The sequence below is a fragment of the Lemur catta genome, chromosome 17, assembly GCF_020740605.2.
Source record: "Lemur catta isolate mLemCat1 chromosome 17, mLemCat1.pri, whole genome shotgun sequence".
Taxonomy (NCBI): Eukaryota; Metazoa; Chordata; class Mammalia; order Primates; family Lemuridae; genus Lemur; species Lemur catta.
In genome coordinates, this window is record NC_059144.1 from 34,045,598 (window position 1) to 34,069,250 (window position 23,653).

The 23,653-nt window shown below is 39.1% G+C and overlaps 1 protein-coding gene across 2 annotated transcripts in view; it reads left to right on the plus strand.

The window, feature by feature from the left end:
* The first annotated feature begins 1,056 nt into the window (after positions 1-1,056).
* The window catches only part of BTBD3 (BTB domain containing 3), a 36,501-nt gene continuing 13,904 nt past the window's right edge, over positions 1,057-23,653 (plus strand). Inside the window, exon 1 of one of the 2 annotated variants that reach the window (XM_045529546.1) lies at positions 1,057-1,279. The gene's annotated coding sequence lies outside the window, so the exon portion shown is untranslated. Of the gene's footprint in view, positions 1,280-1,963; positions 2,006-23,653 lie in introns of those variants that run through there. The other variant, XM_045529549.1, reaches the window with a different exon arrangement.

A 23,653-nucleotide genomic window follows, 5' to 3' on the forward strand; every position in this document is an offset into this window, starting at 1 on the left:
GCCCAGGTGTCTTTCACTATTATACTGTCTCTCAAATTAATAGCTTTCCAGTTGAGCAGAAATATGTTTTTCCGGGGCCAAACTCACACTGAAAGAAGCATTTAGTGACGATAGCTATATTTTACAGTTCTAATTTATTCACTGATAAACATTTGCCAAAGGTGATGATCTCATCTAATGAGGTCCGTGCCTGTCATGATAAACAGCTCTCCACAAGAGGCAGAGACAAAAGCTAGGGAGTCATCCTGTCCTTCACATTCTCTGGAAACTTTTCCATCCTGTCTCTTCCTAATGCCAACACTTGACCCTACTACCTCTTACCTAGAACACATACTACAGCATTTCAAATCTCTACTCTTCACGTTATATTCCCAAAATCTGCATTTAATCAGGCTGCCACTGGCTCTCTTAATTACCCATTGAATAAATCTGAAGTACTGGGTAAGCATTAAAGCTTATTTCTACAAGCTTCAACTTCCCCTCCACAGCCATTTTCACCTTCACTAGGAACAAAATACTTAGGTTAAACTTGTCCCCTGAAGGGTTCATGGGTTCACATATTCTTTGATCTTTTTTTTGCCACTTATGCCTTTGTGTTCACCTTTCTCTCTAGGTGAACTCATGTATCTTCAGACTACAGCTCTACCTATCCTTCGCTTCTCAACGAAGTTTTCATGGTCACCCCAGCTAGCACCTACTCTCTTTCCCCAAATCGCCCTAGAGTGTTGAAGTTTTAGGCACTTCGTGATCTCCATGTATGCACTGCCACCTGTTCAAAGAGAGGGCTGGAATCAGTGCCCAAAAGGAGTCCTAAAGCCGGGTGCAATTGGTCCCCCACTACGACGATGTCCTGTATCCTGCACCCTGGCCATGCCAACGTAGGTGCTCAATAAATGCTTAGCACATTGACAGCTGAATGAACCAGAGAAGTGAACTGCAGTTTGCGGGACAAGGGCGAAGGTGCCTCGGAGTGAGAGGGCCCCTTGCCTGCTTCCACCGGTCCAGGGTCCCCGCCCCCTTTTCACGCCGACCTTAGGAAGGGGCAGACACTGCGCATGCCCCGTATCCAGGGCCGCCTCTGGGTGCGCCGCTCCTGCCGCCCCGCCCCCTCCCGGTGCTCGGGCGCGCGCGCTCGCTCCCGCGGAGCGTGCCCTGCGTGCGGGTGCCCGCCGAGCCCGCCGGGCGCTGGATCCCCGAGTGCCCGGCCCGAGCGTGAGGAGCGGGCACCGGGCAAGGCGGCGAGCGGTGGCCGCGCCTGAGGCGACGAGGAACGCGGGCGGTGAGTGAGGGCGCAGCGGGCGAGCGGACGGGTGCTTCCGCGCGTGCGCAGCGCGGGACCGCCGGGGCAGGGGCGCGCACCCTGCGGGCGGCCGGAGGGGCCCAGAGCGGCGGGGCCGGGCCGGGCCGGGGGCCTGGGGCCGGCCTTGGGCCCGGGGGTGCGGGGGCTCCCAGATCCCCCGCCTGGGCTCTAGAGGCGCTGGCCGGGCGGGCGGGCTGCCCGAGGGGCTCCCTGTGGGGCGTGTCAGGCCCGCGTGGGGGTCCTGGTGCCCGGGGCCGAGGGTCAGGGCCGCCTGGACGGAGGCACCCGAGGAGGGGCGAGGCGGGCTCGCGCGGGCTCCGGCCGGCCGCACGGGCGCCGCGGGGTGCGCGACCCCGGAGGTGGGGGAGGTCCGGGAAGGGGGCGCGGTCGGGGAGCCTCGGCGCCGAGCAGGTGGCGGGGGCCGCGCCCCTCTCGGGGGAGGCGCCCGGTTGGAAACCGGAGCAAACTTCCCCCGAGTAACTTTATTGAAGCGCCGCCGGCGGGGTCGCGGGGCGGGGTCCGGCCCGGGGACCCTGGGGAAGGACACGCCAGGCTCGCCCCGCCCTGGTCCCCGCAGGACCCCGGCGAGGGATGGTGGGCGATCGCGGGGGTCGGTTTCTTTCGGGTGCTGGAGTCCGTCCTCCAAGTTCTGAGAGACATTTGCGGCCCATTTGCTCTTAATAGATGTGGAACTTTGGTGTTTCGGTAAGAAGGATGTTTGCTCTCTTGGGAAGGAAAGGCTCACACTGCCTGCTGTTTTCAAAGAAAGTATTGTTAGGGCATGCTGGGGATTCCTATTTATCAAACAGCCTATTGTCCTGTGTGTGCTTGGAGAAAGCTAGCTAATTCTATTATTAGTCTTTAAAAAAAGAGAAAGGGCGATAACTGTGCTTGTTCGTTTTCTTTTTTAAATACTCCCCGCCACCTCGCCAAATCCTCTAATACAGTTTTCCCAAAGTTGGCTGCACAGAGGAGTCGCCGGGGAGTTTTAAAACTCACCGTGCTCAATCGCACACCAGACCAATTAAAATACAGTGTATTTTTTAAAGATCCCAAGGTGATTCCAATGTGCCGCCGAGTTTGGGAACCACGGGATTAGTATAAGGAAGTCAAGATTTTAGTTTTACGAAGTAGTAGCAGTTTGTAATTGATGGGATGAAACTCTAGTTCATTTTCCCTAGACAGGAACTCACAAAGGGTGGTTTGTTTCTTTCCACGGAGGGAGGAGAGCATCTCGAGTGGTTCAAAGTTTAGCTGAACTATGTATGACTCTAGCACACGGAACATTGTTCTGAGTGGTGGTTTGAATTTCTGTTGGGGTTACTAAGCCCGCCTTCACTGACCCTCTGCCACAGCCAAGGGGTTTCCCCTTCTTCTAACCTTTCCTCAACTCCCCTCCAAACCTTCCACCCAGCTACCCTCTTTTAACCCTAACCTCTGGGTGGACTCCCCTTGCTCAAAAGTTACCGAGCATAAGGGGTTACTACAGGTTCCTGTAGCAACGAGTTCTCCAGGGGAAGTGGGCGGGTCCTCTTGCCATTGGGTTTCTAAATAGGACTTTCCTTTTCGGAAGATTTTGAATCGCCCTTTTTATTTCTTGGCCTCAGCGCAGGTAAGAGTGAGCTTTTACAAATTCCAGGTTTTCTTTCTAAGATAATTACAGAATTATTTATTAATGGGATGGTAGCTACCAGCTGCTATGTTGGTTTTCTCTGTATATTCACTTTTTCCCAATCCTTGCAGTGAGAACTTGATTAATAATAAAGTTCCAGCATGAAGTGGAAACAACTTTTCATTTTTTCCAACAGTTTTCCTTTGGGGCACACAAACTTAAGAATTGTATGCACCATTTCTCTAAAGTCCTATGACATGTTTAAACATTTAAAAAGTGAAGTATAATCCTACATCTATGTGAAAAACTTTTGATAATTTGTGGCAAAAAGAATGCCATTACCAGCTTTTAAGTTATTTTGTTCCTAGAAAGTGCTTTGCTGGCATTCTTTACGAAAAGTTAAACCACTTATAATATTATACTTTAAAATAACAAAGGAAAGGCACAATTAGTCTACACGTTCACCCACTCTTTCCCTCCCCCAACACATCCAAAGATCAATTAAAAATTTTTTTTTTTTAATGCTCAACACAGGTATTCTGTAGCCATCTAATTCCAGTTTGCCTTACAAGGAACTGTTGAAACTCTTCTGAATAACATATTGCAGAAATATTTCATTTACATGTTTCAGGTTTTTTATTTTGTTTTTTGAAAGCTTTCAAATTTCACTATGTAAGTAATCAGAATTCAGTCAATTTCAAAATGACTTTAGGATTCCAATGATTTTGGGGTGTGTATTGGGAGTCCAAATGTTTTTCTCTTACTAACATATCTCCTTTTATGTGCTAGTTAAATTGCTGTTAACTGAGCTATCAAGCAAATTCTGTAAGGCTAATTTTTCCCATTTCACTATGAGAAAGGAATAGTGGTGGAGGCCTCTCTCATTTGTTGGACCTTATAGTTCCAGAAATGCTGGGCTGCTAGGATAGTACTCTCTCAGTCTTCCTCTTTTTCATTGCACATTTTAAAATTACCATAAGCCTTTTCAATTTAGTGTCTCTTTCAACCTAATTGTCTAGTAACAAATTCCTTGAAAGTGTGCAATTACTGATATCTTTTTTCAAATTAAGCAGCTATGATTGAGAATTTATATTGTTACTGTAGTTTTTAAGTATTTAAAAATAAAAAGTAGTTACCTCTGTTGTAGACATTTTGGGAATTACTGAAAAAATATTAATACAAATCACAGTCCATTCATCCAAAAATAAGTAACTCTTTATTGGATGGTGTACTTCTGTTTGCCACTTTTTGTCTGCATGGGCATACTTTTAAACAAATTGGCATTTTTATTTTATCTGTAGTTCTAAATACTGCCCTTTTACTTAATATATTGTATCATAGATGTGTCCTCTGTCCTTAAATCCTTTGAAAATAGGGATTTTAATGATGAATTGCCCAAGTTTACTTAACTAGTTTTCCATTGTTTGGCATATTTCCATTTTTAGTGGTTGAGAATATGTATACTCTCTGGTTGCAAATCCTAGCTTGACTGCTTCCTAAGGGATTTAATTACCTAATTCTTTAATTGCATTTTCTTGGAATAAGGGTAATGGTGCCTGCACCACAGAGTTTTGGTGAGGTGGAATGAACCAAATAGAGGAAAACCGACAGGGCCTCCTGGCAAAGGATGTAGGCTCAGTAAGTAATAGCAGACATACAGGCAGAGCTGAAGGTTTAAATATTTCTGAATTACTTAGGCTAGATTTGTGGCAGTAGATTTCTGGGGCAGAAGTGAACTCTTAAGACTCTTGAGGCTTGTTGCCAATTTGTTTATGCCACGACACATTCCCTTACCGACTGCATGGTCTCCCTGTAGAGTGTCAGCATTCCAGTGTTTAATCTTTCTTGATTGTCTATAAAACTGTCGTTTTAATTATATTTTTTGTCACACTTTTCTTTAAAAAAATCATAATATACTCACCTGTCCTTTCAGATAAAGATTATTATATTTTAATTAATACATGCACATTTTTAAAACTCTAAGAGGCTTATTGTAAAATAAGTGGTCTCCCATGCCTTCCCCCCAAGTCTCCTGAGTCTCTCTCCCCAGTGGCAGCCACTTTTGACGGTTTACTGTTTCTCCTGAGTTTTTCACTAGGGCCATTTGTAAAGTCTTTCTTCTTGGGCTGGTCAGAGAGTGGTGGTCCAGTGTTCTGCTCTGAGGGAAGAGTATAGCTTCCAGTGTTCATGGAGGAATCTGGCTGTGGTCTCAGCACGTTGCAGGAGAAGAAGGGGGAGCCTTCTCCAAATGACTGACCCAGAGACCAGGTGACGGAGAAGACGAGCATTTATTCACCAGTGAGGCTCAGAGGACAGGGTCCAAATTCTGAGCCCTGAACAAAGAGTGTAGCAGTCCTTTATACATTTTTAGGAAGGGTCAGAGGCACACCTACAATGTAGTTATCTCTATTCCTAGTGGGGACAGGGTCATGGGCAGTGGTCAGGCATGCATGTGGGCCTTGAGTTCTTATCTTTTTGGTGTAGGCCTGCTCTTTGCAAGTGAGTAAGTTACAGAAGTCATAAAGCAAGTTAGCAGTTTTACAATATAGATCCCTTAGCAGATTTTACAACTTTACAGCTTTAGTCCCTGGTGCAGAGATTCTCACAGAATTTCTTCCTGTTTCATAGGGGCCAGGGACCCCTACCACAAGCATCCTCTGTGTAGAGTCACTTTGGAGAAGGTTCCCACGCTCTCACCGTCTAGACTTATCTGTCTTGTCTACTCTTCCAAGAACAAATCTCTAGCCTTGTGGGTTCTGGGCTTGTCCACTAGTGGTCTACAGTGAGATGGGGAGGACATCTAGGGATTTTAGAGCTTCTCAAACAGATTTTGCTAACCTTATTTTAGCTTGCCCCCCTTTCACCCTCAGTCTCCGAGTAGCCTGGAGTACTTCTCAGCTTTCCTCACTGCTGGGGTAGCATTTCCTCTCTTAGGTCGGAAGACAGTTAATACTTGTCCATCTGCTTTCCACTTTCCTGATTTTGTTATAGTTTCCACTGTAGTTCTTTAAGTCTTCAGGTCTGTCTTTTGGAAAGATCTCTTGCTGTCACTTTAGTGGGGTTTAGAGAAAGGGTGTAATGGAACATATATGTTAAATATGCCATCTTAATCTGGAAGACTTGGAAGATGAATCCTTAGAACTAAAAAAATACTGGGTCATGTTGTATTTTGTTTCCTTGGCAAGGACTGACATCTGTAGAGTAATCAGTGTTTCTGTTAAGGGACAGGAAAGATTATTCAGACCTTTAATCTCTCTGAGCAGAGTTATTTTCTTCATCTGAGTTTTAATATTTTCTGTTAGGGTTTCTGCTTAGGTATATGTTTCTGTTGATTTTGTGATGGGTTCTTCAAATTGTCTATTGCTGGTCTAAGATGGTTGTTGATTTTTGTGCATGTATTTTATGGCTGGCTCTTATGCTAACAGCTTTGCAGTTTTTCCTCTTAGGTTTCCTATTTATATTATCAATTGCAGATAATGATACTTTTCTAATAATTATACCTTTTATTTTGGTTTTATAGCAGGTTGCACTACAGTTAACATTCTGGAACATTATAAAATGCTTCTGGAACATTATCAAATAGTAATAGTGATAATGTACAACTCTTTATTTTAATAGAAAAAGAGTAGAACACTGTTGGCTTTTTGGTTTATCATAATTCTCCATCAGAACAAAGGAAATCTATCGTTTTTACTTTCAGTTTACCTAAAGGTATTTTTATTTTTTTACGGGATGGAAATTGAATATTAGCAAATGACCATTAGCATTTGTAGTTTATCACTGTTATTTGTCAGCAAGTCTACTGATTTGATATTAAATTGGATCAAACCCTTCCTTGTGGATAATTCTTTACAAAAACAAATTGAATTCATCAGAAGATTGAAACATAACATTATATTCAGTGCATGATCATGTCTCCTAGAGTTGAGTAGAAGATAGTCACCAGGGCTTTTTCCCAAGCAAATATTCCAAGTTGTTAAATATAAGTCAGTTCCTATCTTTACCTGTAGGCAGCATTTGATATAATGGGTCCTTTCTTGATATGCCTTCTTCATTTGATTCTCAAGGACACTGCACTCTCCTGCCTTTCCTTCTAATACCATTGGGCCACTGGTTTCTTCTGTACATTTGTTTTTAAATTTCTGCTGGCTTTGACTTCTCATCAACCTGTTAATTTGGAATGTGCCAAGGCTCAGTTCTTGTAGGCTTATTGTCACAAATAGTCACAGGACTTTAGTAAAATGCCATGTAGCTGCTTAAGGATCCCAAGTATGTATTTACACATCAGACAGCTCCAACTACTATTTTGACTTCTTAACTTGACTATTTTGACTTCCTAACTTGACTATGTGAAAGACTCCTCAATCTTAGTAGGGCCCAAACTGAATTTCTGATCTTCCTCTGCAACCTGCTCCACCTGCAGCCTGCCCCAATTTGGTAGGTAGCAGCTCAGTTTTTCAAATTATTTAAGCCAAAAAACTTGGAGTCATGCTGACTCTTTTTTTTTTTTTTTTTTATCCCATGCTATCTATGTCCAGCTTGTCAGCAAATCTTGCTGCTCTATCTTCAAAATGTATTCAGAATTCAGAGTTTAACCACTTTTCCCATCTCTGCTATCAGGGTTTTTGTCCAAGTCTCCAGCATCTGTTGCCTGGATTATTGCCATGGCCTCCAAACAAATAACTGGTCTTATTTCTCCTTCCCTGGCTTCTCCTTTTTTAAGTCAACATAACAGCGAGTGATGTTTTTAAAATATAAGTCAAATTATGCTTAAAACCTACCAGTGGCCCATGTTACTCAGAGTAAAGGCCAGATTCCTTATAATGGTTGACAAAATTCTACACAACCTAGTTCCCACTAACTCTGATTTCTTCTCCGACTTCTCTCCCTCTTGTGCTTCACACTCCAGCCATCCTTACCTCCTTGCTGATCTTTGAACACAGCAGGCACATTCTCACCTTAGGCCTTTGCTCTGAATTTTCCCTCCTCACCTCCCAGATATGGCCATCACCCTTACCTCCTTGAGGTCCTCATTAAAATAACATCTTGTGAGTGAGGTCTACTCTATAAATACAAGACACACCCCATATCCCTCTTGCAGTGCTCTACATTTTCTTTTTCCATAGCATCTATTACCTTTTAAATTACTGTATATTTATTTTATTTTTTGTGAATTACCTTTCTTCCCCACCTCTGCTATAAGCTCCATGAGGACAAGCATTTTATGTGGGTTTATTAATGTGTCCCAAGTGTCTAGCACATAGAAAGTACTCAGTAAATATTTTTTGAATGAATGACTTCTCCATTTTTTTTTCAGTGAATTTCTCATAAAGCAACATATGCATAGTTCTTTGGTATTTGTGGATCTAACATTGCTGATTTAGCATCTCACCAGCAAAGGAGAAGTTCTAGAACGTGTATAATTTATGATAGAGATAATACAGAGGCTGGTTGTGAGGATTAAATAGGGTACGGTCTGTAAAGTACTAAACTCTGCTAATGTGTAAGACCGGGACACTTAACTGACAAAAAAGCCTGGTCAGCTGCCTTGATTCACATCTGAATAATGTGAATTGTATTTGAGAATCTGCTGTCTTTGGATTTCAGTTTTTAACCAAGATTAGGCAATGGCATCACCCTGGAGATTTTAGCAACATGCCCCGTTCCCTGGTGTAAATATCAGTGATGTACTGTATTGCATTTTGTTTTTTAACCGGTCTGCAAGTGTTTGTCTCTTAAAATGGACTGTAATCTTTTGTTTCCCCCTTTTAATGCTTTCATGCTGTTCTGGACGTTTTTCACGCCCCCTTTAAGACTTTTTTCCTCTGAGGTTCTTGCTGAAATCACTTTTATAAGGTGATTTTGAAACCCTCCAGAACCACACAGAGGTACATATTTGAATGTGATACTAAATCCACAAAATCAAAGGATCTCAGTTTTTTACCTTCAGTTTCCTAGACAAGAGAACATTGTAGTCATCACTACAGCAATCATTATAGCAGTTAAAGTTTTGTTTACTGTGTTTGTAGGCTCCTGTTGTGTCCTTTAAATCCAAGGATATCTCAGAAATATCAGACTCCTTTTCCTTCTCTTTCTTTTTAATAGAGCAAGAATATTTGTACGATTGGTACTGTTGCAATTGCTGTGTAAAAAAGTGGTGTGATTTGCAAGAAAAAAGATTATATTAGAGACTGTTTAAGCAACTGAAGAATAGACAATACACAAAAACATGATATGTGTATTTTAGAAATGCATAAACCCAATAGTTGTTACCTAAACACAAAATGTGAACATTTCTTCAATTTTATCTTTTTTCTCAATATGTAGCTAGTTTCTTATGTATATTTTATCTCTACTTAATTTTTCTGTGATAGTATAGGAGCAAGAACAGTCCCATATTTAATTAGAGGGTGTAAACATTTTAGTCATGATTACCACACACATTAGAAATAAAATTTCACAAAGCACTATTATTCTGAATGCATCTACCTGATGAATTTGCCTTGTCTTTGAAACTCTGGTTAGATCTGCTTTTTGAGGAATGAAGACTCATTCTTTTGAAAATAACACTGTTAGAGATTTATTTTATATTGAACCCTAAACAGTCAGTACTACTGACCAAGGCTGAGTGGCAAGCACTGACCTACCTACCTTTCTGATGATGAATCACATTTCCCTCAATTTAGGACATTAATGGATAGCTAAGTTGGAAAACACACTTTGTTTTAAAGTTCTGCATCTGCGTTAGAGACTCCTGTATTTGCTGCCTTTGTGAAAGTTTTTGTTTTTTATTTTTAATTGCCAACTCATTTCATCTACTTCTCTAGTTTTTTGTGTTTTGAATGTGGTGGTCTTACTTAACCCAGCATCAGCAAACATAACTACTCTATAGTGAGGGACTAATTTTGGCGCTCAGCTACTATGTACTTTAGATCTCTGTGGATAGAGAAGGGTTTATAATATAGACTGCTACCTGTTTTCGTAAGCTTTGTTCATGGAAAATACAGTGAAAAAGTCAAGTGTAATGAAGTCGAACAGCATTTAATGTGTTGTTGGGGAATGATGTACATTGCTAGAAAACCCAGAAAATGATAAAATTCTTGATGATTGGGGTTACACCAGGCAATTCTTTCCAAAATAACCTTATTGTTGACATTAAAAATGGTGAGAAGTACCTCCTGGAGCTCAGGATGCAGGTTCAGCCTCCAAGCAGCTATTGCTCTCTGTTGCTGTCTCTTGCACAGCCCTTGCCCCTTCCCCACAAAAGTAGACGCCAATGCTGGCGTTGGTGCATCCCGGAATGCTCCCTCCCTTCCTGTGGTTTCTTCTCTTACCCTTTCCTATGGCTTTGAGAGATAGGATGAGTAAGTGCTTGAAGCCAGAGCCCATCTGTTCAAGAGTGGGCTGTCATCTGAGTGTGGTCAGCAGTGAAGGGAGTGTGGTTAAGTGTGCACATGTGCAGTAACTTTTGATGCCCATGTAGCCGCAGGGCAGACTTCCCCACCCTTCCCTGGATGACTTAAACACATATTTAATAAATGCTGTATAACTTCTTTATTTAAATTAGTAGATTTTCTACTTAATACCATTTAATAAGTATTTCTGTGGGACCTGTGGGATTGGCCCATGCTTAATTTTGGGTTACTTTATTAGCTACTTTCTCTTATAAATGATGTGAAAGTCTCCCCAAAATGCCAAAATTAATCCTGAACTCCTAGCTAGCAAACAGCTCCTGACATGTACTCAAGATCACCACCAGGCAGTGATGTATTTGACCAGGTGGGTATTGATTAGGGATGTCAGTGTATAATGGTGTTTGGGTTGGGTTATAGGAAAATGGGATGCTGAAGATCAGGACAACTTGTATTTTGATTTTACAGTTATTTTATAATGTTACATAGTTATGGAGTATGAAGTAGTTATGAGGATAGAATCCTACTAAAATGTACAGCCTCTAAAGTGTTTTTTAAGAATGAGGCCAATGAAGTGTACCAATGCTAGCTGTTTAGTAGAAGACTACAAGTTGACTCTTGAACTACTAGGAGACTAGAGTTAGTGACACCCCTACCCCCAACGCAGAGTTGAAAATCTATGTAGAACTTTTGACTCACCAAAAACTTTAAAAACTTAACTACTAATAGTGTATTGTTGACTGGAAGCCTTACCGATAACATAAACAGTCAATTAGCATATATTTTATATGTTGTATCTATTATATACTGTATTCTTACAATAAAGTACGCTAGAGCAAAGAAAATATTATTATTAATAAGACAACCATAAGGAAGAAAAAAAATATATTTATGGTATTATACTGTATTTATCTATACCGTAAGTTTATATCATCTGTTTACAAGATGAATTGTCTGTCTGAAGTGGATGGCAACTGCAGCTTCAGTCCTCAATGTACACGTACGTAGCAAGCAATTTAGCTTTTTCTTGTAATGTCATGACTTTTCTCTGCTTTTTAGGAGAACTCCCAGCATCACTAGTGGCACTTTGTATGGATCCCCTGGTTTTATTCAGGGTTTACAGTATTACACTAAACATGAAAAATATGCGAGAACCATGAGAGATCCCATTTTATTGCGATACATAATTTACTGGAGAGATGAAATGCTCATGCAGAGATGATTAGGGTCACATGATGTTTTAGGTTCATATAAAATTTGAGTTCACTACAGTAGCAACAGGAGGTGGCTATGAAATTATTACAGTAGTGCAGTGTATACTATTAATTTTATGCATTTATGATTTAATGCATCTTTATGTTTGCATACACTTCTCTGGACTGTATATGTCACTATGTACAGTCTGCATGTGCGTAAGTTTTGACAAATTTTAACTTTTAATAATAGATTTATATATATTCTATGGTAGTAAGTGGTAAAATAGACTATATGCATTTATGACATACCTAATTTAAAAAAAAATTTTTAGGCTGTGCAGTTAGTCATCTGTATGTTTTTCAAATTGTTGCAGATCTTCAAAAAAATTGCCAGTGTATTCATTAAAAAAATCTGCATATAAGTGGATCCATGCAATTCAAACCCATGTTCAGTGGTCAACTGCATTTTTAAATGAAAAGTTACTACTGGTAGATTAAATATTTCTTTTGGACTTTTGCAGAGACCCAACCTAAACTTTATTTCCAACAAACCATTGTCTTCTATTTAGCATATAGGAAGATTTTCATATTGTATAGTATCAGATACCATACTATTTAGCTATGGTATAATATTAAAATGGCACTGTGGAGGAGACAGATTGTGCCTAATATGTGTCTTTTTAAATGAAAGAAAAAAGTGAACAACAACTTGTCTTAAATGTTGGCAGCCATGCTGAGGTTGCTATCCCTAATTCTCCTAAGGAAGTGTGATACGGGAAAAGTTTCTAGGGATAGTTGTCTACTTCAAAGCTGATTTAAAATTGTGTTCTTAAGGTCTTCAAAGAGGGTGTCAGTTAATAATGACCTTATACCCTCTATTTTGTGAATTTTCTGAGGTTGGGTCAATGCCAAGATGCCAAACAATGACATAGAACAAACAAACAGAATAGTAGCTCCTTGACTGCTATTAATTTTTGTGTTAAAGATTGTTATCTTTATCTTGTGTCCTCCATTCTGTCTACAATGTGGAAAAAAATATTTTGGTATGAATGGTTGAGAATTATGCTCTGAGAATTAGTTATGTTCTAGGAGAGTGAAATGAAAAAGCAGGTATATATGAAAACCTGGCCCTGATCATGTAGAGTTTCTTAAGAATCTTTTTGTTAATAACCTCTAGTGGTTTACCATCACGTTTGCAATAAAATCCAAACTCCTTATGAAGCAGAGCATCAGTGGATCTTAAACCTTTTTATCCTGGGACCCTTTTGTACTCTTAATTATTTTGAAAAGCCCAGAAAACTTGTTCAATATCATATCTGTGATATTCACTGGAATAGAAATTGAAACAGAGAAAAATTTTAAATACTATTTTAAAAATAAATGTTCTGATTGAAGCATATGAGGAAAATCTGGCCTGACATAGATGTCTAGCTGGAAAAGAAAGGAATATTTAGTAGCATTTTCAGATAATAGTTTGATACCTCATCAAAACTTGCTAAGTGGTAGTTTCTTAAAGGTTAATTGCCATCTGGAATCTAAAGCCATTATCAGTGAATTTTTTTGTTTTGATATCCTCAAAATCCATTGGTCTGTCCTGTACTTTGAATGGATCTTTTACCCATGCATGATTCTTGACTGTAATTGCATTGTTATTATACAACATTGGTTCATTGAGTTATGCAAATCTTTCAAATGTTGACAGATTCATTATATAACATCAAAAAGTCATATTCATTTAATACCACTACTTTTATCAGAACAGTCTTTTAAATATTAGGAAGTTGTCAGGCTCATGGTGGCTTAATCAGGGTTTCCAAATTCTGATTTTTGCTTGAATTTTACCATCAGCAATAAATACTCAGTTTTTCTTGAAGTGACAGGCTCACTTCATTTTTGAGAAAATGTCTGCCAGATACCTAAGTGAATAAGCATATTTTGCTTATTCTCTCAAATAACAATGATGTTTCAAGAAAAAAACACTGGTTTGATTTGTAACACAGTTGCACAAGTGCTTTTTCTCAAAGCAGCTGTTCTATTTCAATTTCACCAGAAATGCTTTATGCATATTTCCCATTTTATGACACAGAATATTAAAAAGCTGTGTACTCAAGGGTCCAGGTTTAATAAAATCAATAATTTTTACTGTTGGATTTCTGAGAGATTCTCCATGAACCAGTACATTGATTATAGCAAAGAAATGCAGAGTAGCTAATTCACATTCATCCAGGCTGTTTCACCACTATGCCTAACTCCACCATTATTCAGGTGTGTATAGAGGGAGGAATGGGAGGAGAGTCAGGTGACTTGACAGGTCCTTAGCATATGTTCCCTTCTGCTGCTCAGGGTCCCCTGGCATGACCTCCAAACAGCTTAGGAACTAGCAGCAGTAGTAAAAAGAAAAGTCCCACAGCCAGGCTGTGGAGCAGTTTTTATATTTCAGAGTTCCTGGAGAAAACTCTCTTTTCTGTTTGGAGGAAAACCCATAAGGGTTTTTGGTTATGCATTACCACTACCAGATGTTGCTGGGAGTTTGCGGAGGGATTCAGTCACTTATGCCTACTTCAGATACTTTCTTAACCAGTGCAATTCAGAACTGCTTAAAATGCGTGATACTTTTAAATCACACATGCATCGAACAGGCGCACACAGAATATATAATATTTACCTCATCCCACGTTCCAGGAAATACACTTTTATAGCTAGTTGAACTTGTTATTTGAAAATTCAGGCAGCTTTAATTTTGTTTTTTGTCAACACGAAACGCAAACTATGACTTTAAAACAGTTTGTTTACATTTTCAGCACTACGAATGGTTTTTAAAAATCATTGCTGGTGGTAAAAGTTTGCTTTCACAAACATACCAACTCAGCAGGAGACTTTCCAGCTGTGGGTAAAATATTCAGCTTTTCTGCTGTTGATACTATTCATTCCCATTTATTGTTACTCCAATATTGTAAGGGAATACATAGACAGAAGTTGAGAATTCTTTATTTTTTGAAAAAATCAGACACCTGATTACTTCACACTCTAGTTCTTAGTAAAGTAAGACACACAGATGCACGTGTGGACGCAGTACACTTTTCCACTCACGCTCCTGCTCTGTAGTAATCGGAAATGAGACACCGCCCATCCTAGCAGTGTGGTTTGTTTGCAGGGGAGGCCCTGTACACATAGGCTTGTTTTATTACTTTGTTTGAAGATTGGGTGTGTCTAATGTAGTGGAAATTCATCGATTCACTGTTAAGTACAGACTAAACATATTTCAGAGCCACATAAAAAGTCTTTTTAATTATCTTTTTTGAGGATTATTCATATGACTGTTTTCCTCCTTTCATGAGAATTACTGAGAATTTATCATCCTTTCCAGTTCATTAAATCACTAAAATTCTTTACTAGCACTATAAATAAATATGCCAGACCATGAATTGAGGCTGGTTGATAAAGGCAGCTTTGTCCTGGTAACCAATTCTTGTTCCTGATTAACTTGCACTTCTCTGTGAATATTTATATTATGTTACATTTTAGCCTTGTAATGAATCAAAGCCTTACTTTGAGCATGTAAGGACTCGCTTTGAGTTGAGCTTTAGTATTTTCAGTTGTATTAGCCGCAAGATGAGTGTAGTATTATAACATTACATTTGTGCTTAAACATGTTCAGGAGAGCCCCAGGACACATTTAATAGGTGTGTAGGTTCTTTGCCACTCTACCTCGTCTAACCAACAACTGGAAACATCAAATAGTCTTGGACCATTTTTATTTAGGGCCAGTTGCGCTCCACAGATGCAGTTTAGAGTGCTATTCATAATTGGACTTGGAAGTGTTGGGTTTGAACCTCCCTGTTTTGTAACCATTGAAAGCCAGGTGTGTGGATGTGGCACTGCTAGCTCTTGTTGGAGATAGGGACATGCAGTCTTCAGAGAAAGCACACTCTATGTGGCAACTTAAGGCAAGATAAAATGTGAGAAAGTACTGCAGTTGGGCATAAAGACTCTGGAATTGTTACCAGCATGGGTCCTTGGGCTTTCTGTGCAATAGAAATTAAGAGGCCTAACAGGGGTCACAGGCAAGGCTTTATTAGGGCTCATGTTTGAGCACAAGGGGGAAAACACAAAGGAAAAGTCCTCAGGCTGGCTCCTGAGGGGAATTTGGAGAGAGTTTTAAAGAGGCGTGGTTGGGAAAAGGGTGCCATGTAAGCATGCAGAGGTGCACAGGTTTCTTAATGCATCCCCTGTCTCATTAGCATGTTAAATCTCCACCCAGGGGTGTGATTTTTAGCATTAAAATGAGATTATAATGAGGAAAAGTCAAGGTAAGGTCAGTGCAGGGGGGGTCTGTTCTGGCTTGAGGCAGTCAGGTCTGGATAGGTCTGGTTCTTTTGCAGCCAGGTGCCATGTCAGGCTGTGTCAGTATTTTGCTTCAGTGGCCCTAAAAAACATAACTCACAAGGCAAACGGTTAGGCCCCTCTCCTTATCTGGGTATGGCTGGATTTCAGTGGCTAGGAAGCCCTTTGAATTAGGCTGGGTCATGCTGTCCAATGTTATTTGCCTTAGTCAGAAGGTAGGCTCGCGTCCTGTCCCTGTGCTGTCTGAGAAGCACCAGGGAAACTTCCTTGCTGAGGTGTTCTTTGGACTGCACCTTGAATGGGTAGGCTTTTGATAGGTAGGTAGGGAAGAAGGGACAGTAAGGATGGCAGGAAGCAATGGATCCATTTGTAGTGTGGTGTGGGAATAGTCTTATTTGCAGGATGGGTGAATGAAGAAGATGAGTCAGTCAGAGAAGCTAATGGTGAGTTGGAGCCAGGTCATGGAGATCCGAAATGCGTTGTGAGCCATGTACCTACCTTCCTCTCACTGAGAAAGGTGAGACAGGATTTCTTTTCTTCCTGGACAGCTGCTCATTTGCACTCCTGGCATGCAGGAGAGACTTTTCCTCAATTCACATGATAGCCCCTTAGGAAAAATATTACATAGTGTAGTTAAGATTTGACCACATGCCACTTAAAATACCTCTTTTCATCTCCTTTTTGATGTTATATTTTTAATTTTACAAGAGAGTGTTACTTTAAGCAATTACTGACATCAACCAGATCTCCTATACTGAACTCTAGAAATCCTGGCATCCCCACAGCTCACTGGGAAAATTCTTATGCAGAGAGACCTGACTCAGATGTAAATTTTGATTTCTGCTCTTCTTGGTCTGGCTCCAGTCGTCATCATCATTACCAGGTATCTTATCTGAGTTCATGTCACTGTTAACTGTGGTGGAATGGTTGCTTCTCTGTGTTACTAAAAAAAAAAAAAAAAAAAAAAAAAATGAAGATACTGACAGTTAAGTTGCCACTCTTTGAGGATGTGTTTTGACTTTAATACTTTTAATCTGCTCCTTATAGTTGAGGCCCATATGTAAATGCTGTCCACTTATTATATGATGCAGTGATTGGGGAAACCCAAATCTAAGAACATATTTCCATGAATAGTCCTTACTTTCTAAATGAGACTTATTTAAACATTATGTTATGAGCAATTAGATTATTTTACTTCTGTACCTCTGGGCAGTTGAAGTACTGATCTACTTATATAGTTGCTTTTAATTAAAAAAAAGACTTGCTGAATATATTATTAGAATTGAATTTTTATTTGAAATGCCCTATTTTCTTAGATCTGACACATGAGATCAAGCTAAGTATAGAACCTCCTTGATTTTTATTCTGATTACAACAGCATGAGAGATGGAAACAGCAAAGGAGTATTTTGTCAGTGCCAAATTATTTTCTGCAGCTAATGGAGGGAGTCTCTGAATGTTACTTGGTGCTGATATAGTTAAGGTTATGCCAACATTTACAGTACACTGTGCCTTTATATTGTGTCCTTCATAAAAATTGCCAGGGATTGTATACTTTCAAGCTAATTAAAAGCAGCAAAAAACATATTTTTAAATTTGGTCTTAAAATGGAACAGATTTTACTTTGAGTTTTTGCCAGAAGCTGGTTTCTATAATAACCCTCTGTCACAGGCTTCTATTATAATTCTACTTGAGTTTTTTGCTAAAGAATATTATTGTTACTCGTTTTAGAAGTGTATGTGCCTTTTTCATTTTCATTTGGTGGTATGTTAGAAATTGAGTGAAGGTGCCTTGTAACTTCACAGATGCCTGTGCTTTCCCACAGCAGAATTTCTCAGGCTTTGCTTAGCCTCTAGTGTTAGATCTTGTGTTGTTTGCCTAAAATAACAATTTCATTTTAGTCACATACGTTGTAAAAATGAAGGAAGGGATTTCATTAAATAGTAATTAATTGAGACTCATGTGACATGTGTATAATGATGGTCAAAATGTGTGAAATTGTAAACGGTCTTTTCTATGTGGTTTTGTTTAAAAGGAAAAAAAGACTCGAAATTTTTTTTCTGGCCTTGCCTTTCCCAGTCCTGCCCTGTTCATTTTACAGTGAGCATAATTTATGATCTAAGATAATTTATATCATTCAGGTGTTATAGTGGTGGTAGGGGGGAGGCAGAAAATTGAACTTGAGGAGAGCATTTATTTCTAAGCACCCTCGAGTGACTAAGGGTATAGCATACATTTAGGTGACTTATATTTGGGAATCTGTTTGTATTTCTTGTAGAGACTTTTCACTAAGAGTTGTGAATATTGGGGAAATTTGGCTGTGACACTTGGAACTACACTATTAATCAGGACTGATAAAGAATATCTGGTGGTTTGGGAGTTGTCTGCATTCTTTCTTCCCAATCCAAGTGCTCATTGCAAAAGGTGACTTTCCCAAATAGAGCAAGATGTTCTTTGATTAAGTATATAGGTGAGAGGGGCTTTGAACTTTAAATGATTTGATTGGGGAGGTGTTCTTGGCAATTATCTTCCTAATATCAGAAAAAAATGTATCACCAGCCAAAGTAAAAAAAAGAAAAAAATACTGGAAACATCTTTTTTCTTTGACCAAAACACATTATTTTCCTCCTCTGTCATCCTAAGCCAACAAATGACCTGGAGAAAGCCACAGCAATGGTTGGGCAAGGGTATTCCATTCCAGCATTTCCAGTAGGATTAAAGTCCCCTGTTGGATTAGAACAGTCCCCGCCCCCTTCCAGTTTTTTCAGAATAGACCTCCTGAGCCTTGTTTTTACTTTTCTTTGGATAAAACTGTTTTCAGGTACCTAGAAGAGAGTCTCTCATATGAGGGCTGTCTGGAAATTATCCAGCCATAATTTTCATAAGTTTTTGTATTAATAGCTGGATACTTTCTGGACAGCCCCTGTATAATGGGATCATTATATTATGATAATGTTTCTCTCTCTTAAACTAACATTTTAATACAGATTCTGTTTGTTGGAAAGTAAGCAATAACTACTAAGGAATTATTTAGCTCCAGGTTCAACCTATGTATAAAGTTATTGCAAGGTAGTAAATCTTTGATTGATAAAATATCTTTAGCAAATACTACCCAGAGAGTTATAGGCTTCTACTAATTAGTTTTATGTACAGTTTATGTACAGTTTTATGTACAATTGTGCACCATGAGAAAATATTAGAAATGCGTTGTATTAATGCTGTAACTCTTACCAGTCCTAGCAATGCAAATTCTCATTTTGAGATTTCCATCTAGATATTCTACCATATCAACGGTTGTCATAGTAGCAATCCCAATTGAGAGTTGTGATTATATACTTTATCAAATGACTATTTGATGAAAGCTCAATTATTCTAATGTAGTTCAGCCAGTATTCTGAGCCATCATCTTGCCTGGTTAAGGGAATAATTAACCAACCTAAAGAAGAAATTCCTTTCTTTCTGTTGAATTACACAGATTTTACCTTATTGCACTGACTGTAAGGTTCCATCAATTATAAGACATGCCATTACCTTGTGTACCACTAAGAAAGAAAAAAAAGCCTAATAGTTATGCTCATGAGACGCCATCAATTAAAAGATACAGTCTAATTTCAGAGATGTTAAAATGTGGGGAAGGAGAAGGAACTTTAGTCAATAAAATACAGCACATAAATAAACTCACAGAGTTTTAGTTGAGTATTGGTCATAATCATATTATTAAAATGTAAAGAAAACTATATTAAATAAATCACTATTTTTGCCAAACATTATAAAATTCTTTAATCCCAGAAACCTAGAATTGGAAAAGATAGGAGATCTTGTAGTCAATACTGACACATTAGGAAATTTATGAGATCATCCAAAGCATGTAAAAATTAGCAATTGATTGCCTCTTTCACCAAAGTATCTTAAACTTTGCAGAAGAAATTATAATAGTATTCCTTTTGATAGAGGTCTTTAGAGTATCTCATGATAAATTTTATATACACCCCTTTTCAAGATCACTTCACTTAATGTTTGAAAGGGAATAATTTGGGATTTAGGTGAGTTTAGTATTACAAACAAGGTGCACACTGACACAGAGACACAGTATGTTTAAGAGCTATAATCGTCAAATATCATGTTTAAATGTCATATGGAATTTTAAAAAGAGTCATTGTTCCTGTCTTCTGAGAGTTGTCACATTCTACCTTTTGGGTATTCTTTTTTTTTTTCCCCCCCAAATTTAATGTACAGGTCAAGGTTAACTGGCTTTCTGTGGTAAAAAGGTGACTTAGTAGAACTTATCATGAGCTTTATTTTTCTAAATAGCATTGAGGTATGCCTTTCTCATATGTTTGCCTTAGTTACCACCTTTGGTGCTAGAATTCAAATTACGTTATTACTGAGAGAGGCCAAAACGAATTGCTAGTATAGACATTGCTGAGTGACTAGGTGAACTACTTGCAGCTTCTGGTTCTCTCAGGAGGTGGGTACAGCCGGCCATCAGCCAGCAGGTGGCCTCATGGAGGTTTGAAGTCCACAGTAGACACTCAGCCTACATTGTGGGTTCCAAGTGCAGATTTGGAACTAACGCTGCAGGATTTGGACACTGGATGTGGACCTGATCCACACGGACACAGCTTGAATCTTGATTATTGTTGAACCTTACCTGCGAAATCAGAGAAGATTCACAGCAACCTGGGACCTGCTTGGCCAAACATGTGGGGCTAGAGCAAGCCTGCAGATGGGATGAAATGTCAGTACTGTGCAGCCTGAAAGAGTGCAAGGAGAGGAAGCCAGATTAATCTTTGAGTTTTTGTCTTTGGGGTGACTGAATCACAAAGGATGTTTCCTGCAGTGGGTACAATTGCTACCAATAGTGGCAGCTTACTTTGTAGAGTGTTTTCAGTTCATCAAAGTGCTTTCACAAATACATAATAATCTTGTCTTCATAATAAACCTGGGGGTGGGAGAATGGGGTAATTATCCCATTTGGCAGATGAGGAAAGTGAGGCTCACAGATACTAAGTAACTAATCTTAAGGTCACTTGTTACTGGCTCTTGCTTTTTTCATTATACCATGCTGCCAATGTTTGACTCCATGTTTATTTCTAAATTTAGAAAGCATATAGTGTGTTTTCCAGCAGCTGCTGCTGTCTTTGGGGACTGCCAACATTTTCTTGCCTATCTTTTTACCTCCCAAATCACAAGCATAAATTTGCTCAGTATTGAAGGGAAAAATAAGCAAAAACAAAATGCTATTTCATCATAACTTACCAGGTTAAACACTCTCCTCTGTTAGGTTCTAGTAATAATTTTTGGAAGGGTTAATTATTTCTTCAGTCTGTCTTACTTTGCTTAAACCTCAGTTAACCTCACTGCTTTAGCTTTTTAGGTGTCTTGTAGTAAACCACATACAAGTCCAGACAAGGAGTCCAGAATTAGAGCAAGTTAAACGAGAGTTGCCAGCATTGTTAGTTGTTGACATTGAACTTGGTGTTAACCGTGAATGGCTGATTTTCTAACTTTCATTTTACCTGGTGAGCCTTGGTGAGCCTTTTCTGTGTTTGAGCAGCTTCCTTGAGACTTTTCTTCTGTTAGAGTTCCTCTCCATTTCTTTCCAGAAAGTATCCTTTCAGCATTCCTTCCTATAGTGTGCTTCTGCAGGGGTGTGGGGCATATATGTTCATGGTTTTCATCTCTGTAAACTTTGTACATGTATTTTTCTTTTAAAGTAGATTAGAAATAAAAAAATAGAGCATTATGTAAGGATGTGGGGTAATTACTATAGGTGAAAATTAGAGTGGAACAAATAGAGCATGGCAGGCAGGAGATCTGCCTTCTAGTCCAGGCATTGCCCCACTACTCAGCTATGGACTTTTCACAACCCCTTTAAACTTCTGACATCCAGTTGCTTTATATGTGAAAAAAGAGTTGCATTTAAGTGATTTCTAGAATTGCTTTTAATTTCAAACCTCAGTCCAGTCTCCAAACTGAATATATAAGGTTGTACTAAGTAAAGGTAGGATTTGCTAGCAAAACTTCCAGTGGCGAAAAGGATGATCTAAGTGAGCTTAAATTCTGTCGATAATTTTGTTATTATTGGGAATTGAATGAAGTGATTCAACTTTCTAGCGATTATAAAATCAAATGAAACCCAATATTATTACTTAACCTTTTAAGCTTGGGTCCTAATCTTGCTCATCATTGTATACCCAACACCTAATACACCCCATGTCAGCATATTGTATTTTAAAATACTTTCATAAAAAATTGATGGGCTTCTTGGCCAATTACCTCATTAGGGCAGATAACCATGTCTTAAAACAGCTCGAAAATTCTTGGCCAATTACCTCATTAGGGCAGATAACCATGTCTTAAAACAGCTCGAAAATTCACGTGGTGTAGGAACGAGTGATAGAATGCTAGTTGGAAAGAAATTATAGAGGTAAAATTTGACACTAGGTAATGTGCTGTTATCCTTTATTATCCTTCAGCCCAGTGGGTGATGTTTCTGGGCTATAGACTATAGATGAGGTTTTAACTATTTATATTTAATTAAGGGGGAAAGGAAGCCATAAATTGTATTTAATGTAGTAGATTATAGAAATGAAAAGAGAGAACAAAGTGATACTAAAGTTTTGTATATTTAAATCAATCTTAGATTTTCATAACATTTTATTGTGTTCTGGGTCATGGATTACTCAGGAGGACTGTGGCTTCTCTTTTCAGAAAATAAATGCACACTGCCAATTTCACAGGCCATTTGAGGGGTTTCATGGAACCTTCATCATCTGGTGGTCCCTAGTCCAGATTCTTGATAGAAAAGAACCCTGGAATGCCAAACCTTAAATGCCCTTAGAAATAATCTAGACCAGTGTTTCTTAACCTGTGGTCGTGAGATTAATGGAATGGATCAAGACCAACATTAAAAAAAAGAAGAGAGGAATAAAATGGAAAATATCAGTATATCATATAATATGCTAAAAGTAAGTTTTGTTTTGCAAATCGTGTCTTTGAATTTGTATTGCCTGTATGTGTTTCTGTGTTAGTACTAAGTCAGAATATAAAATGTATTTCTTTCTGTAGATTTAGCGTGAAGTGCTAGAAACTCATCTATTCTAGACGATCCTCTTCGTTTTATGGCTGAGAAAACCAAGGACCTTAAAGGCTAAATGATCTGTTCAGATCCTCCCTTCCCTCTGTTTTATTGTAAATGGCCCAATCAGAACTGAACTAGATTGATTTCTAATTTTACCATGGCACAATTTTAAATAGAATTGTGAAGTAGATTATTTAAAAATATTAAGTTGTTCATCTGCTTCACACTTGGAATTTTTTAATTCCTTATTCTTCCCACTAAAATCATCTGTGTCATTATCCTTTGAAATAATCTGGCCTAGAGCTTCCTTTCCAGAGATGGACAAATATCTTAGGCCCTCTCATTTGGCTATCTGCACATCCGAATCTTAGAATTTTGACATTTAGAGCCTAATTAGAAGAATTTCAGAACAAGATATGAGGGGTCGTTGAGTTTTTAATGTCCAAACCAAATTAAAGTACTTTGATTCAACTTGACAGTTGAATGCAAAATGTGGCACCAGGTGTTGATACTGGATCGTTGGGAAGACACTATAATAGTCCTAAGTTATCTGTGTGAGGTTGTCTCAAACTTTAATGCCCTATGACTTGAAGAGCCTTGTTAAAGGCAGTTTCTGATCCAGAGTCTGGCTGAGACTCTGGATTTCTAACAGGCTCCCTGGAGATGCTGCTACTGCTGGTCTTTGGATTATACTGTTAGTAGCAAA